Source organism: Hirundo rustica, chromosome 16 (assembly GCF_015227805.2).
Source record: "Hirundo rustica isolate bHirRus1 chromosome 16, bHirRus1.pri.v3, whole genome shotgun sequence".
Lineage (NCBI taxonomy): Eukaryota > Metazoa > Chordata > Aves > Passeriformes > Hirundinidae > Hirundo > Hirundo rustica.
In genome coordinates this window covers 137,275-155,390 of record NC_053465.1, presented here as the reverse complement: position 1 = coordinate 155,390, position 18,116 = coordinate 137,275, and the positions used below count along the sequence as shown (strand labels likewise).

At 39.9% G+C, this 18,116-nt stretch overlaps 1 protein-coding gene across 8 annotated transcripts in view; it reads left to right on the top strand.

Annotated features, from left to right (window-relative positions):
* SULF2 (sulfatase 2) overlaps positions 1–18,116 on the top strand; it is an 87,684-nt gene that overhangs the window by 13,818 nt on the left and 55,750 nt on the right. For 2 of the 8 annotated variants that reach the window (XM_040079882.2, XM_040079880.2), the window contains 2 exons: positions 8,169–8,272; positions 8,670–8,742. The exons of 1 other annotated variant lie outside the window; for it this stretch is intronic. The gene's annotated coding sequence lies outside the window, so the exon portion shown is untranslated. Of the gene's footprint in view, positions 1–8,168; positions 8,273–8,669; positions 8,743–13,861; positions 14,063–14,217; positions 14,293–18,116 lie in introns of those variants that run through there. 5 more of the 8 variants (XM_040079881.2, XM_040079879.2, XM_040079885.1 and 2 more) reach the window with 3 other exon arrangements.

Below are 18,116 nucleotides of genomic sequence, written 5' to 3'. Positions count from 1 at the left end.
AGGCTCTGCTGGTTAAATTGAATGGATTGTACTGTGCATTGTTAAGAGCACACACAGGCTCTAGGCTCTCTTAATGTTTCTTTGTCCATTGGACAGAGATGACTGGGGCCAGTGTGCTTAAGAAAAATTATTAGGGAGGCTAGAGTGTGATGTTCTAGGCCAGAAAGATGCTTGACTTTGGAAGGAAGCAGAGACAACTGGCATAAGGAGCTTTATGGTTTTGGTGAAGTGGATTGAAAGTAAGAGGAAATTACATTAAAAACAGAGGGACTGAACTTTATAGGGCTGTGGAATAATGTAAGCTGTACTGAGCAAAACACTGGAATATGATTTGTGAAGCATCCCTAATACTGGCAAGGAGATGAACTGAATAATAATCTAATGTGGCACACAGTTCATGGTTATACCCTTCATTTTGGGTTGTCTGTAAAGCTGAGTAGAGATTAATGATAAACAGTTTTTCTTTCTGCTTTATTTTCTTTGTGCTGATGAGCTTTGCTAACATGTTTTAATAAAAAACTGTAATTGATCTTATGCACTGCTCAGGCTTTAGGCCTGAGTGTTTATGCTGCCTTCTAATACTGCCTCAGAGGTAGCATTCATGTATTTTTGAGGATATCTATGTAAAAGTATAGGCCTCATTGAAGAAGTGTGTAACTTCTATATTTGCCAATTTTAGGTGGATTTTTTCCTTTTCAATGCCTCTGAGTATCTTCGCAAAGCACTATGAAGCTATAATTAATTGTCAAAACCCTACTGGTGAAGTCCACACTGTTCCAGAACATAAAAATGATCTGTTTATTATCTGTAATATCATGATAGTTTCCTTGAACAGTAGTTGATGTCAATTATAGATGATGTCTATAAACTTGGAATTGTGTTATTTATCTGCTTAGGACCTTGAGAGTGTGATCTTCTAACTCAGCTACAGTAGTATAGATTCCATCTGTAGTGCAAAAATTGTCTAAGGACATAAATTACAGCAATTAAAATTAGCTAGAGGAGAGAGACTGACGCATTATTAATTGGCATAGTTGTTAAAGGGCTGAAAAGAACCTAAGAGATACAATGTCACTACGCAAGCACTAAAAGTGACAGGCAGTGAGCAAAGACCAGTCATTGTATTCAAAGCCTAAGGCCATTAAGATACAGGCAATTACGTGGAATTTTATGACTGTGGATTAAGATCATTCCAACATACTAACAATATGATAAAATGGAATTTTTTTAAGAATGGTGCTGTTCAGATGCCTACTCTGAAGACTAGAACAGTAGTGCAATTAATTTCTACCTAAAGAATGTGTAGCACTTTATTTTAAAGAAATTGGAAACAACAAAGAATTGAAAGGAAATCCTATCTGTAATTTGGTGAATTTAGGCAGAAAATTAATGTTTTTCAGCATTAAATATAATTATCTGAGCTCATATAAAGATGAAACCCTGGTACACTTAAGAATGGAGATTTAATTAGGAGTCTTTATACCTCAGAAACAAAGTCTTGCCTGTGTCATGCTGAGAAATAAAGTGTGAGTAAGAGGCTCATGGTAATGTTGCTGTATATCAGCTGCTTAACTTTTTATAAAACTTCTTGTCAGTGAGTTTCAGTGATTTACCTACCTCAGCTAGTTTGTTTTATTGGAAATAATGCTTGTTTTGTAAAATAGTTCACTTGTAGTGCTATAAATGAGGGGGAAAATGGGGAAAGGATCTGTTTTTCATGAGAGAACAGTTTTAATAATTGATTTGCAAAGCAAAGTAGGCTTCAAATACTGGAGATGTTAAGACAGTAGTTTACTTGTTTTGACAACTAATGGGACAGTGTATGTCTGCTGACTGATGAGTGGAGAGTTAAAATTCTAAAGCAAACATCTCAAATTTTCCTCATATAAGGGAACCTTGGGAATTTTTGGCTTTTAAAAACTTACCAATGGTTTCCTGTTCTACTTGCTAAGAATTCAGATTTCTAATTCGTCTCACTGTCTACTCTAAAGTTTAAACACTGAATGTGATTAGCTTTGCTGAACAGATGTCGAATTGAATGGCCTCTGTTGATTCAGAGAATCTGAGTAGTGTCAGAGTTCAGTTACTATGCTTTCAGGAAGGCCTACTGTTGCCAAAATGAGCTTTCTTTTTTCTGTTTCCAAGTTCTATGCCAGAGTCTGCATCAGCATGCAACTGGACTCAAGCATGTATGTATAGCCACTGAAAGAGCAATACAAGTGTACAGCTACATCTTTTCTGAGCCACCCATGCATTACTTGCTCCACTAGCAAGTTCAGGGGGCCTCCCTGTTTGCCTGTATTAGACAGGTACCTTTTTGCCCGAAGTGATTTTTTTGACTGGTTAGTATCCTTCTGAATACTGAGAAGCAGATGTGCCATGACTCTTGTAGCTGTTGAGCAGTGTTCAAAATCTGTCATACATCCTCAGAGACACAGGAGCAAGGCTGACTTTACCTCTGTGTTTGGTGTAGTAGAAGAGTTTGCTTGTTCCAAGACTTTGAAAATTTATTAGTAATTTGTGTATATGGTACAGTCTTGAAATACTCATATACTTGAAATTTCAAGTTTCTTCCAAAGGACCCTTCTTAACAGTATCTTTTGCCACACGGATGAAAATCTGGTCAGGGGAGTTACCCCATGCTGTTTACACATATGTAGGCTATGTTTAAAGATGCATCATTATTGATTTTCCTTTCTTGAGCTTCTTGTGTCATTTATCACATTCTAAGATGTCAACTTCACTTTAATAAACAGTTTATTAGTGATCTTCATTCAGTTAACATAGCCAGGGAACAGCACCTCCCCTGCAGTAGTGCCACCTTTCGTATCAGAAATGATACACCTTGCATGTTCCCATTTAACTTACAAAAGAAGTGATACTGGAATGTTTTCAGTGGCCTTTGACAAAAATATGATTTTAATCACCAGCAGGAGGTCCTAGGGAGGTCACTGGCATGTGACCTGAACTACTACTGCATAACAGCCATAGTGTAAAAAGTTACTGACAACTAAGTGCTGTAGATGCAGGGTACGTGACAAACTTCTGATGAGAGTTTTAGTGGCCCATTTAGTTTGGTCTTGAGAATATCTTTCACCGGTGTGTTACACATTTTAATATGTGATATGCATAAAAAAAAGCACATTAATTAAACATATTGCTTAATAAGTTAATTTGATTTCATTTTGGTTCTCATATTCTGCACTGAGGTTAGTGGGATTGGAGTGGCGTAACTTAGGACAAACAGGACAAAATATGATGTGAAGGGTCAGAAAAAAACAATGCCGAGAATTCCAGGAAGCAGCAATAGGAACTTGAGCTCTTTAATTGTAAGTTCACAAATTCTCCATGTTTAGTTGCTCTTTTCTAACTGGGTTGTACAAGAACCTGACAATTTTAACCATCTCTTATGCCTTTTTTTGGGGGGGAGGGGGGAGGGGAGTGGGGGGCTTTCTTCTAAAATATGAAGCCAACATTAGTGCTATTCATATGGAGTTGATAGTGTTTATTGTATCTATTGTTTATTGCATCATTTCCAAGATATTGTAGATGAAAGTAAGGGTATATATGCACTCTTTTTAAAGATACAAATGGGATTCTACGACTGTTTTAAAAATAGAATTTTTCTTTTTGTAAGCCGGGAAGAAGCCAACTATTAGAATATTACATTGTGCATTGTTCTTGTGGGGTGCTGAAGTGTTGCTTCCTCTGAGAAAAAAATCTTGATAAGCAACTGAGAATCTACTTGAGCCAGATCACATTAACTGACACTTCTGTAACAGAACATGGCTTTGCATTTTTCTTTTTGTGGGAATTTGTAGTTTTAACTTCCTTCTTAATCTTGGTCTCCTCTTTCCTAGCAATGTGTTTTACAAGGCAAAGGAGTGCTTTGTACTCTGTGATCTCATGAGGTTATCTGCTGTAATTTTAATTTATTACATTTTGCTTTTTTAGTTGACTCTTAATTTCATTTTGTCGTAACTTGACATGTTGTTTAGTTGCTGTTTTCCTGAGGTCTGCAGCTCCTCTGCCCTCATCATGTCACTTTTGATTAAGCAACTGCAAAGCCCTTTACCCAGTTTCCAAAGGGTAAAAGTCTAAAATCAATAATTTGGGTCAAAAAGCCAATCCTCCCAAAATACAGTGGCAGTAAGATGAGTGATTAAACATGATTAATAACAGTGTAATGGAAGATGCAAAGTAGGGAAAAGTGCTCACTTCAGCCTAAACTCTGAGATTTATTGCCGAGTACTGCAAATAATGGAATAATCAATCTACCAAGGACTGAAAAAAACCATCTTCTGCAGCCATTTTAAAATGCAGTGGAAAAAATCCTCCCTCTTCATCATTGCCTCTTGTGGCCCAAGAGTATTCTTATATATAAAATTATAAAAGTATATTCATTCTGAGTATAAAATACATGCTGCATGAAGAAATAGGTATGTAAACTTGGTAGTTAAAATTGTCTGCTTTTTGTACAGTTTAAAGTTGTCAAGACTGGGAAAGAAAACAAAATAGCCAGTATTGTTGATTACTATGAATGTGTGTACGAAGATACAAGTGTTCACGTGGTTTTGTAAGATGATAATTACACTTACTAAAACAGGGGATAAAGGAATGTTGCTAAAAGAGTGGAAAGAGAAACTTGCCAAGAATGTAAGGCAAAGAAGACAATTTAAAAGCTTGAGCTCTTATGGGATAATGGAAAAAAAATTAATGATAGATGCTTAACAGTGCCTAGTGTTTGGTTATTGACAACAGAGAGGACTAGCTAGAGACAGGACCAGTTTCCTTACCTTGCTCACCAACGATGAAAATATACAGAAATGGAGAGGAGTCGGTATTAAATAACAGGAAAAGTTTGTTAGCTATTTGTAGCTGAGAGTTAAGTTGTCCATGTCAGAGAAGAAAACCTTCCAGGCCAGTCCAGCTTCTGCAGGAAGCAGTGCTATGGATTTCAGTTGAAATTCCATATTTTAAGAGTTCTGATTTGCATCCTGGATGCAAATTATCTCAAAAGGTAACTCTAAGGTATTTCAAAGCTGTTCCTGCACCGGAAAATATGTCTGCATTTCTAAAGGTGTGTGGGTGGGAGCAACCTCAGAGAAGCATAGAAATCTATTCCTGGGGCAGATAAAATAGCAGGGAGTCCTGAAGGACTGTGTTACAGCACAGAGCAACATCTCCATAGATGTGGGGCTACAGCTTACTCTTTCTGTAATGTACCTTTTTTGGCAAACCAAAGGCTTGTAAAGGCGCCTCATTCAGTAGGAAAAATAGAGCAGTGGTGAAGTCTTTGGGTGTTTTCTTTCTATCTTTGAATAAGCTAAAGCTTGGTGTTAGGACTTGCTCTGTCTTCAGCATGAGAAGTCTTGGGTAATTTCAACTATTCTGAGTTCAAGAGCTCATCATTATCTTAGTTTTCAGTACCAGCTTCTTGCACAGTTACATTCTAGATGCCTAAATTCATCCTGTGGCTTTTAATGGATGTGTCATCACTGTTCTGGGTTTTATTCTCTCCGTCACGTCTCTTGTGTGCTTCCTTGCTTCTTCCCTATTAAAAATAAAAAAAGTCCTTTTAACTTTGAAATCTCTTTGTGCCTTATGTTTCACATAACCCATTAGCTCTTCAGAGAAGTTCCTACTCTGACCTATTCTTCTCTTGTATTCTCCTTATCTCCTTGGAGCTACTGACCTTATACAGATGCGTGTCTTGCATAGATATATGGAGTCCACTTACTTCACGCAAATCTGTTCTGGAGGATTTGTGTCTTCTTTGTGAAACTTTCATCTAGTGATTCTGTTATTTAATTCACTTTCACAGTGAGGTCAGGAAGCTGCAGCCATCTTGGAACCCTAGATCCTTTGCCCAGTGACATCTCAGCATTCTTCAACCTCTTTTTGTTTATTACACATGCTGTTAGTTTGCTGTGGGGTTCTGGTACTAATCTTTCAATTGCATTAAAATCAGCTATTTTAATTTTAACCCTTTTCCCCTGGAAGAACAGAAATGGTATCCGGAGGTATTTTCCAATTACTTCAAATAATGAATCCACCCTTTTTTTCTTTAGCATTCTTGACTGAACTATGGTGCAAGAAATAAAAAGCTTTCTGAAAGAGCAAAATCACTTTCAAAAAGAGTATTCTACCAGTAAGTAAGAGGAGGATGGCACAAAGAAAGGCTGTGATTGACTTAGTTGCCAATCCTACTAAGTAGTAGGATGGTATTCATGTTCCTGGGGAGTTCATGATGTTTGATATGATCAGTCGGGTTGCATCATTAAACTCCAGCACCCATTTGAATGGGAACTGCACTGTATTAAATTTTATTGCATTTAGTTCTTGTTGACTTTCATTCTGGGCCTGCTTCTCTCTTCTCTTATGGCTTTTATTGCCTTTTGGAGCTGTTTAAAGGGAAGGAATCTATATGCATGGGTTTATTGTTATTTATTGTCTATACAGACAGTTCATATTAATTTGATCCATCTAAATTATTCCTATATTTCTGCCAGTCTGGAATGTAGCCAGACAAAATATACTCCGGCAGATACATTCATGGGTTGACCTTTTCTCAGTCAGTGAACTAACAACAGCGATACTCTCAATGTAATGTTTTGGGATTGTGGCCTAGGCTGCAGCTCAAGCCATCAAATTTTCTGCCTCCAGCAATGGAATATATTGCCTGCTGAACTCTTCTCAATCATTATGTCTTTTAACCTTTTTGTATTTTAGTGAGTATTGACTTCTTGTATAAGAATTCTTCTCAGATGAAAAGGAACTTGAGAACTCCTGTTTGCCATTGCATCATCTCTGTGCCTACCACAGCAGCACAGAAGATGACAAAGCATGGAGCTAGGTCAGAGGGCTCTGGGCACTTAGATATGGACTTCTAAGCTGGGCGTGTGGAATTTCTCAAGTGTCCTGAGAGCTGCAGCTCTAGTCTGTGATGCTTAACCTCTCTGTGAAAAAATAATCTCTTAAAGTCCTGTGGAAATATACTCAGATATTCTTGTGTCAGACACTCCCGTTTGGCACGGGAAGTAGTGAAAGTACTTCGGGACTCTCAAAGAATTCTCAAGAATTACCACTGGAGTCAGGGTGATGAGCGTACTGATAATATAAAGTGAACTGAAGTACAAATGAAGAGGTTGCATTGCCAGGCATCAAGAGTGTTCAGGACCTAAAAAAAGGTACATAAATTTTCAGAACTTTTGTGTGGCTGCTTGCTACTTCTGAAAAATCAATCCTCTCTATTTTAGGAGCATAAATGAGACTTACTGTAAGTAAGGTATCTTGTAATTTGTTGTTTACTGATAATGCCAGAGCTTTGCAGTGATAGAAAAAAATCCGAAACCTGTGCCTCCAGTCATTAATACATTTCTCTCTGAATTCGGCATCAGACATAATGATTGAAATCAGAAACAATATGTATTCTAAGCCAGAAGGACAACCACGATGTTTAATTCTTCCATCTGAGGGTGGCACCTGAGACACTGGCACAGGTTGCCCAGAGGAGCTCTGGCTGCCCTTTGATCCCTGAAAGTGTCCAAGGCCAGGTTGGGCGGGGCTTGGAACAGCCTGGGATAGTGGAATGTGTCCCTGCCTGTGGCAGGAGATTGGAAGGAATGATCCTTAAGTCCCTTCCAACCCAAACAATTCTGTGATTTGAGACGTCACTGGTGGCCATTAATGGTATAGTATTGTAGTTATGATCTAGGTTTTTTCATATGCAGGAATCTTGTCACTACCTTATGGAAGATTGTAAACTCTAAAGGTAGGGGAGTGATGCTGAAGCTCATATGTAGGTTCAACTTCATTTTTACCGTTTTGGAAATGAAAGTAATGTGTTCTTTAGCCAGGGGCAGCTTGTTTCTGTTTCAGTGTCTTTTTTGTATTGAATGAAGTAGGAAGAATTTGGATGGCTTTAGTGTCCCTTAAATATTATGTAAATATTCTCTACCCTTGATACCGGTACAAGAAAAATAAACTGATTTGTCATTAAAAATTAACTTTTTCAGAATTATAGTAGTTTAAATTTTAAGAACTCACAAGGTAAGCATTATGTCTTTCAAAAGATTGCACATTCCCAGTACTGAGAGTAATGAAGCTACCATAACACTATCAAAACTGCATGTGTACTTGCTGATACATCTCTGTGGTCTCTACAGGAAGTAACCTGCATGCCCAAATGCACCAAATGACCTTACACAGAGGGAATCAAGAAATCCCCAAGGTCCTTGCCGATGATCAGTAAGAGAGATGCCAGTGACTGGTAGGTGAACATTTCTCATAAAGTAACTACCTTATTTCTGATGGATCAGTCCCGACCCTCAAGGGAAATCCATAAAGCACCTTCAAAAGATAAGCCTTAATATTAAAATTCATGACTCTGATAAAAGGTAAAAATGTTAGACTTATTAGACATACCGGTTTTAAAGGTATTGTAATTTTCTTAACCACTCTTCTCATTTCTCCCATCCCGGTAAAAAGTCTGTGTTTTTCAGCAGATGAGTTACTACCTTATTTTAACAATCCAAACTGTCTCTTTTTCCTTTGTTAGCAAGCCTTCCTATATCAGAGATAGGAACTACTTTCTTTCACATGGCTTGATTAACACATTAGTTAAATTCAGAGCAGCTTAACTTTGAAGATCGCTGCTTCTTTTTCAGATCTGAAGGAGTGCTTGATATGCCTGAGGCTGTGTCTGTTCATTCCCATCTGTAGCAGTTGATCTAATAACAGGTATCACATCCCACTGTAAGCTTTGCCTCACTTGTGCTATTCAGGCAAGGGGACAAGAAAATTACTTTCTGCATGTGCGAAATGCAGGCAGTTGTGTAATTTTCTCTCCTAATATTTCTTGCAGCCGTCCATTTGAAGCCCAGCTTAGAATATAAAAATATTTAGTCATATCTTAATCTATATATCTGTATATCCGTATATCTGTATCTATCTATATTACTATTTAAAGTATTTGAGGTGAACAGTGGTAATTAGAAGACAATGAAAAGTGAAGTAAACTCAGCTAAACTTTCCTAATGGAGGTAAAGTCCAGGTGCATCCCTTTGGACTATGTGCCTGCAGGATAGGTCTTTTTAAGTGTAAGTGCTTCTGCTGTAGGTGCATCAAGTTTACCTGAATGTAAAGACTGCAAACAAAACCTTTCTCTGGCAAAAAGTGCATAACATAGATTGTATACCTGTGCCAGTGTGTGAAACATGCAGAGGCAGGACATGGAGGTGACTGTTCAGGGACTGGGCTAGGACTGGGCTGCTGGAGATAAATGGAGCCACTGTGGTCATGTGAGGAGACCCTTGGGAAACACAGAATGCCCAGGGGACCGCAGGAAAGACTGAAGTTTGTCACGCTGAGGTCTGCTGTTCTAGCCATCCTCTTTAGCAGTTGGTTGTACTTTTTTCTGCTTTAATACTTACAAATCAGAGCATAGTTGTTTTAGATAGACATAGAGTATTTTATCATTATGTACTTTACCATTTTCTTAGGAAATGTTATTTAGATAAGGGAGAGGCTGTTGTCTTTCCTGGGAGATTTTTTAGTAAAAAATAATATAGTAGTCTTTCACATTTTGCATCACATACAAAATTGTGCTGAGAGTGCAGCTATTCATCAATTAAACAATGTGTTCAGTTGATGATTGGCCCATTGCTCCATATCCATAAAACATCCAAGTATTGGAACAGGAGGCAGCCTGAGCAATGTAGTACAACCTGTTGAAAGCCTACAAGGAAAATAAGATCAGGATGTACAAAAGAAAAATAATTCTTCATAAAAAGAAAAAATCTTTATTAAATGACTAAATTATTGCTGACTTATAGGCAGCTGTTTTAAGGGTCACTTATAAATCGGGTAGAAGGAGGCTGCTGATCTTCTTCCTTTTATGGGCTGTGTGACCAGCAATAGTTCACTGAGTTAACATTCTTCATCCTTCAGATACATCCTTGAGCATTATTAATAATACTGATACTCAGGACACAAATACTATTTTTTTAATATGAGTTTCAGGATTCTGCTAGTGTTTCCTTACGAATTTCTCTTTGGCATTGCAGGAAGGATTTGTTTTGAGTTTGTTGTCCAGGTAGATGAGCTGTCACTTTTGTCCGTGCTAGGGTGTTACTTTTATTGCTCTTACACCTTCCTCATTATCTTTGTTGCTTCAATATTTTGCTGGATAGCTTGCATTCACTGTTACAAACTGTGATCAAAATTAATTTGATTAATATTAAACTAGAATTATATTAAGTGTTGCAAACTCGTAGTTGTAACCAAATTCATACAGGATACTATACTTAATCTTTGTTTTCACACAGAAGAGTACAATGCCTAGCATTTAGCTCAAGCAAACTAGGTGATTTATTTTCCCTTCTCCTTTGCTTTTCCTGGTAGCATTCCCCTTTTTCACTTTTTGTAGTAGCTCAAAATGTATAAGCCATTTTCCCCCATAATGCGACTGAACATTTATTGAAAGTGTGACTTGACTTTAAAAGACAAGTGTCAAGCAATTGTCCATAGAATCATATTGAGCTGGAGTCTGTCATATAAAACACATATCATGTTTGGGATCAAGGAGTGGAGCGTGTTGTGTTGTTTATGCCTTCCTAATAGCATTTTGGTTTGTTGTTGAAGCATTATTTATGCATTTTATGCAACTGAAATGCAGTTGCTTAAAGTAGTAAAAAATAAAACTCTATAAACTCAGCCATGAGAGCTCTGAGCAGTGTAATTGCTATAACTGAGGACTGATGGCTGCAATAATTTATACTGAGGAAAAGCAAGGCTCGTGTTCTGTTGTTTGCCTTATATTTAGGTCTTTAAAGATGGCTCAAAGCGCATGTGTACACATTAAGAAACATGAAAGCAGAGAGGGGAAATCTAAATGACTAGTGGTGTGAGAGGTTTACATATAAGTTCCTAAAAAGCTAAAGATTAGCAAGTCTGAAGGAGAGTTAGAAGGCATTGACTAAGTATGTAGAAGTGTGAAAGCCAACCCTGTTTTTCTGTTTCATATGGCATGAGGATGATATTCAAGCTCTAAAAGCACAGTATATTTGGCAACAATGAAAAAGACATGCTTCGCACAAGAGGTTGCTTAGCTTCTATTTTTGGGATTTTTTAAAAGGGCTTTTGGACTCCTTCTGACTCTTCTTGTTTCCCAGAAGTTATTTCCCTGTATCATTGACATGCTGCCATTTCCTCATGACAGTTCCCCATGGTGCTTCTTACGCCCTTAAGTTTTAGCTGTTGTCTCAGGACTGATTAAAAGATAATGCTGTAGACCCCCACTATCTGGTGGCTGGATCAGTCGTTCCCCTTTACATGCAACTCCATACTTAATAGTCCAACATGCATTGTTTTATACATGTTTTTGTGCTATACTACTTGAGAGGAAGGTGGACAGAGGACCTGCAAATTAAATTTTTGAAGGAATTTTTGTGGTTAACAATGTAGATAGTTGTGTGATATTTAAAGAAATGTCTGCATATCTGTTTTCTCCTAACTTTAATAGGTAAATCCTAGGATAATTTTAGACAAATTATTTAGATGATAGGCAACATTTGTTATTTGAGGTGCAGCAAAATAAATTCAAGCTGTTCAATGGCATGCTGTGAGAGAAATCTGAAGTTTATTTGGTGTAAAAGCTCTGGTGTGTCAGTGAAAGGGAATGATCTTGCTTTTTCATTTCATCTTTTGAACTCTGATCAGCTATGATGATCCATACATACCAATGGAATCCTTTTCCAGGTAGTGAATAAAATTACTTCCTTTATTTAAAAGGGAGATACCTGAAAGGTTTCTTCATCGTTGCACAAGTCAGTTTTCAGACCTTCTTGTTTTACTAGTAATTTCACATTTTATTGCCTTAGACTTCAAATAAACCACAGTATTTTAAATACATCTGTATCCCTTGAGTTTTTTGCCGTAGGAAAACTAGCTGAAATCACCAAACTGCTTTAAGTTTGGATGCATCATCGTTGTTACCTGTCTTGTTTTGTAACCGGGTCAGAACAAGTTCTTTTGAAATGCCATTCGCTTGAAGAGGAAGCACTTTCCACTTTTCAGGGCTGTCTCAGACCGGGGGTTGTATTATCCTCTTAATGCACTTGCATAACTCCCATTAACATTAATGGAAATTACATGCACTCCCTGTGAGGTGAACATACTCTTTTGTTGAAATGAGCCATCTATTGTGACAGATTTTCCAGTGACATTAAATCAAATTTAGATTCCTGTACTAATGTCACTAATCCTAGTCTTAGTATCTTTGGATGCTTGTAGTTTGTATTAATGAAATTGTAGCTTTATATTGGGTCATGTGTTTCTTAAAATGGAAAATCCCATTTGCAGTCCTCTAGAAATACAGGGAGATAGTAAATTTTCTTCTTCAATGTGAAATAGTAAATTTTCTTCTTCAATGTGAAATGTGGACCACTGTATACCAAACTTAGTATTTTTTTGGTAGTTACTGCTTGCAGACCCTGTAGAGGTAGTTTATAGAGGTTGCCTGTTGCAGGTAGGAAACTGTTGGCCTGTGGTTAGGACAGAGGAATGCTGGGTTCCTCATTCTGTTCCAGGCCTGAAAGGCTGACTCTGGGTGTCTCAGCTGCCTTTAGACACTAATTCATGTCTAAAATGTGCAGAATCAGAACATCCTGGCTCATGGGTGTGTTGTAAAATTGTCTGTAAATTGTTTCGAGTTGAAAGTTGTTAGCAAAAGGTCAAATGTTATCTCAGAAAGCAGTAAAAATTATTTTATCACAATGTTAGCAAGATGTAGGTCCTGTTTTATGCACATCGTGTGGGTCTATGATTAGTGTAACTCCCTGTTAGGGAGTGGTTTATTTATCCCAACACAGTTGTGCTGTTGCAACCTCTAGTGTGAAGAATCTAGTACTGACTTAGCGTTTCACCTCTCTTGGTCATTCCTGTCCATACAGGAGCACGCTTGGTACCTTAGCAGTGACATCCTTGTGTTTGCAGGGAAGTGGGTGCCATTTCACTGTACAGTATCATACAGTCACCCCAAGACATTAATTTAGGATCTGTCTATGCATAGCCAAGAACAGAGCCAAGAATGAAAAATTGTTCAAGACTGCTGGAGAGAGAAGGCTAACAAAGTCCAGATGAGGTCACTGGGGGCAATGCTTGTTTTAAAGCAAAAGTCCTAATAAATCATAGATTGAACATAATATTAGATGTAATAAGAAGCATCAGGAAATTCTGAGATAACCTGTGTGGCATGTCTGATACTATCAGCATGGGAATGCTAGAAGAAAACATTTCATTTTTATGTGGGGTGTTTTTCTTTTTTAACGTGTTCATCTACTAGTGTCTTCAAAAGATACTTAAGTCTTTAAAGAATCCTCTGAAGAACTGACCGATTTAGATAGTTACCTAAACAATCAGGTAAAGGAGTAAAATGTAACTGGTTGCAAGTAGTGTAGACAGCGCCTTTTGTGAACACAGTCCCTACCTCGAAGAGCTTTGTTAAGCTTTTCTTAATTGGTAATGAATATTGGGCCCTTTAGTTTCAACTGCAGCAGTGGAATGGGGTCTGCGTTAACATGACTTTTTAGAAGTCTTTAGGCTCTCCCTCGCAGGTGTCTTGGGGCAGGGTCTGGGGCAGATGCAGGCCTTCAGCCCCTTTGGGTCTGCCACCTCCGTCCTCCGCCCCACAGCGCTCGGGGTGGGGGACAGCTGCTGCGTGGGGCTGGCAACACTAGGCAAACGCTAGCGATAGGGGACAGGAAAAGCACAGACCACGAGGGGCAATTAAATTCCCCTTCCTCCGCCCCCCGTGGGCTATCCCCTTTGCTTATAAAAGCTCTGTGCACCGGGCGGGAGCTCAGCGTCGGCCTCTTCTCTTTGGAGCGGGGCTGGCCCTGGCACCTCCCCCGGTTCCCCCGTACGCGCCGGGGTGCGGGGCTGCGCTGCGCCATCGTCTTCGCCGCGGTGCTGCAGCTGGACTTTGGACAAGCCCGGGGCCGGTGGAACAGGTTTCCGCCCTTGCGCCGCTTGCGTCAATCCCGGGAGGAGGATCCTCGAGGTAAATGAACTTTTTAAACGGGAAAAGGAGAAGGGAGAGGAGGAAGAAGAGGCGGGGGCAGCACTCGCCCGAGCGCTTCCTCTAAACGCTTGTTCGGGAAACGGGATTTGGCTACTGCCCGGCGCCGCGGCCGGAGGATGCGCTTGCCCGCGCCGCCGGGCCCCGGGCTCCGCGGGCGGGCGGTGGGTGCACCGGCCCTGGCCTGGCACGGCTGAGCGCCGGCTCCGCGGGTGAGTGGGGAGCGCCAGAGGGGAGGTCCGGAGCCCCCGCCCCGCTTTGCGAGCTGGGGGCGGCGCGGCGGCCGTGCCGCTTGTGGGGTTGCTGGCCTCAGAGCCAGGCTGCCATCGCGGGGAAGCCGGGCGGGCGGGTTTGAGGTAGCTGTATAGGGACCGGGTGGGGCTGGAAGTTGCGTGAGGAGGCCCGGGGGGCGGGCGGGCACTGGAGGCGATGCGGTCCCACCGGCCTCGGCCAGCCCTGCTGCAAGCTCCGCGGATCTCCCCCGCCCTGCTGCGGCCCTGCCGGCCCGTTCCGGCGGGTGGGCGCTCGCTCGCTGCCGCCGGCGGCTGCGGACCGGCCGGGGGGGTCGTGCCGCCCCCTCGCAAGGGGAGAGGGCCCGGCCCGGCCGCGGGGGGCTCCGGGCGTGCGGGCTGAGGGAGCCGCGCCGCGCCGGGGCTGTCCGGAAAACAATTCCCAAAAGACAATTGATGCCATAGCGCTTCGCGTTTGGCGTTATCACCGGACGGATCCGGGCAGAGTGTGTATCTGAACGCCTGTGTGTGTTTGCAGCTGTATAAACACAGGGAGGCTTTTTTATTTCCCTGTATACAGCTACAAAAAATAATGTTTACTTGATAAAACGTATTTGTGGAATGGGTTCTGGTTTTGCTTACTCTTTCTGTCTTAAAGCGCTTGCATTCATTCCCTTATGGTATTTTCAGAAGTGAGGGTCTGTGTTTTTTACTGTACTTAATGCAAGTTAATATAATTATCATTAAAGTCGAAGACTGCATCTGTTATATATAGTTACGTGATGATGATAGGTAAAATAGCAAAATAATTCTTTGATTTTTTCAAGTTGTTTTTGGTTGTTGCATATGGAGCAGAAAAACATGACTATTTTTGTGTGTTTGGGGGATCCAAATAGCAATTTAACCTATCAGAGGACTAATTAATTCTCTGTGTGGCACTGGGAAACTCTTAACAGTCATATGCAAGCAGTGGACAGAAAGTAGATTGAGCTGCTTAAAACATTTCTTAAAATATCAGTTGCTAGGGAAATTGATAACTAATTTACAATTCTGCTTTTTTAAAATAAAGTTACAAAATATGAATGAGATTTTGTAACATTACCAAGCTTCTCTGTGATATTTAGGTTTTGTATAAAGTTCACCAGCATAAGGCAAGCAAGTCAGAAGGATGTGTCTGAATCATAATTCAATTCTCTAGTAGTCTGCAAGCTCCATTCCTGACTTTAAATCAGTAAAACTGTAATGTTTAAGAGTCACATTTAGCACTGGGGATTTGATTTTTGTACTTTCTCATAAATTTTTAACTGCCGGGTGGGGGGGGGGGGGGGCAGGGCGGGGAGATGAGAAAGTAGAAAACTATAAGCAAATGTAGCATGTTGTTAGATTACAGCAGTAATGTTGATACCAATCTTCCCTGGGAACCCTGTTAGATTGCAAACAAGATTCTTCCCATCTACTTACAAAAATGTGTTCATCTCTTACAAACACAATACAATGGTTTGAAGTGATGTTTGACAGCTTTAGTGAGAAAAGACCTAACACGATGCAAAGGCAAAGGAGTGACTCCAGTTAAAAGAGCAGCAGCACAGCTGAATCCATTTAACTGGCAGAATGGATTTAATTGGGTTGGTTGCTAGGGAATTACTCCAGCACATGTATTTCAAAGAATTTAAATGCTGGACGAATGACACACCTAGGTCTGCTTAAATATTCCGCTTGGTATTGACTTCCAGCCGTATTGAGAGCACGTGTATGTTGCTTCTTTCTAGCCGGTTTTTCCTTACTGTGCAGTTCCACCATGTGGCTCACGTGCAGTTACCTTGTTCTACAGTGGCTTGCTGGGCAAGTTGAAACTTGTCATACCAATTCTGTATTTAGTGTTTTTAAATAAGTTAGTATATTTATTTAAAAGAAAAACAAACCAAAACCAATAAAACCCAGAACTGGTTAATGCGAACATTGCTAGAAGCAGTAATTTCTAGAAGTAGACTTGAAGCAGACTTATATATTTGATACAGAGTTACAGGAAGAGTCAGATGTTACTCTTGGTTATGTTGTAATGATTGAATTACCTGACTTCAGTGGAGTTTCACAGAGCTTATACATGGGACAGTTGTGCTGGGACTTGCATTGGTGAGGTTGGGAGCACCAGTCTATGCAAGCTACTGTCAGTTACTAATTTTGCATACATGGGGCCTTTTACATCTGTGCCAAGCAATGCTAATCAATAGCATGTTAAAAATGCCATCTGGGATAGAACTGACATCAGTCATCCCTGTGCATTCTGCCTATGCTGCTATAGAATTGACCTTAATTACTGAGGGCAGTGTTACAAGGAAGCCTTTCCTTGGTGTAAGAGCTACTTGGAAACAGCTCTGTGATGACTTCTTTTATAAATGGAGTGTGGATGGCTAGCTTTATCTCTTCAACATTTATAATGTGAATTAGTGTAATGTTTTGTGTTGCCACAAAGGAGAAAGTAAGAGGATGAGACTTTCTCAAAAACAGCCTTCTAAGAGGTTTGATAGGGTTAAGAAAGCTCAACTAGATGCCTCATCTGACGATTTCATAAATTTCTGATAGCACTTTCCTAAACAGAGAACATGACTAGATTTGTCAAGTTCATATGTGTAATCTGGAAGAAAATAAGAGGCATACCTAATTCTCATGAGCGCTGTTACAGATTGAGCATCTTTAATACTGGAGGATGGCCTGCAGAGGCACACAGAGCAAGGGACCATCTGTACCACTCAGATCAAAATGCATCGTTGGAGAGGGTGCTATATTAAAAATGAAGGCAGATTGGGGCACTGCTGTGGAACTGTTCTGGCTTTATCTGTGAGTTGCAGATTAACCTTGTTGACAGAAATGGGAAAAGAGCTGTTTATAGAAACTTTGTCTCATTTCTGCCTGGAAGTTCTTCAAAGAATAGGGGTTAAAAAAATCTGTATTTCACCACTGGCAATTCATGAGACACCCTTGTGTTGCTATTCTGATGACTACTTAAAGCTAGCTTTTGGACTGTACTGCATATATGCTGTTAGTTGTGGCATGTATGTCTTGTGAAAATACACTTTGAGAAATAGGTTATTTTCTAAAATGGCTTTAATTTTCTTGCCTAGTTATTGGTATGACTTTTGCACATAATTACATACTTTGAGTTGATTCCCAGGACTACTTACCCTTATAACAATGGGAACATAACACATCACAATAGCTGAAAAATATTCATTGTAGGGGAGTGAGAAAGAGTTAACAGATTTGGTGGAAGATGCATGTTGTACCTGATATGACATTCTCTCCTCCACTCGCAGTATCCTTTCAGAGATCACTAATTCTTTTAACCACAAATATACAAGTGATTAAAATAGCTGTGGGATAGCAGTTTATGTGCATCCCCAAATGTCTTAAGTATTTCATAGGCAGCTAAGCAGCTCTCTGAACTGGGCACAGCTTCTAATTTTAGTTACTAATGGAGTGTGTGAGGGGCAATAAGCTGAGGAAAAGACCAGCTGAGGGGAGAGAGGCAATGAGGTCATGAGGTTACTTTCATACATTTGTTTTAAAGATGAGAAAAATGTAAGAAAAACTGTTAAATGCACAACACTGATGTTATGACCAGATACAGTAAGAATGGGCAGCCTTCCAAGTGCTTCTAGAAAAGTCAGCAAATGCTCTTATTTTGAGAAGCTATTGGCTAGTATAGACTGAAGAAAACCCTCATGAACTTCCAGACCTTCAGAAAAATGTTTGTGCATAAGGAAAACATCTATACTGTCACTTGTGGGTTTTTTTTAAAAAAGGAC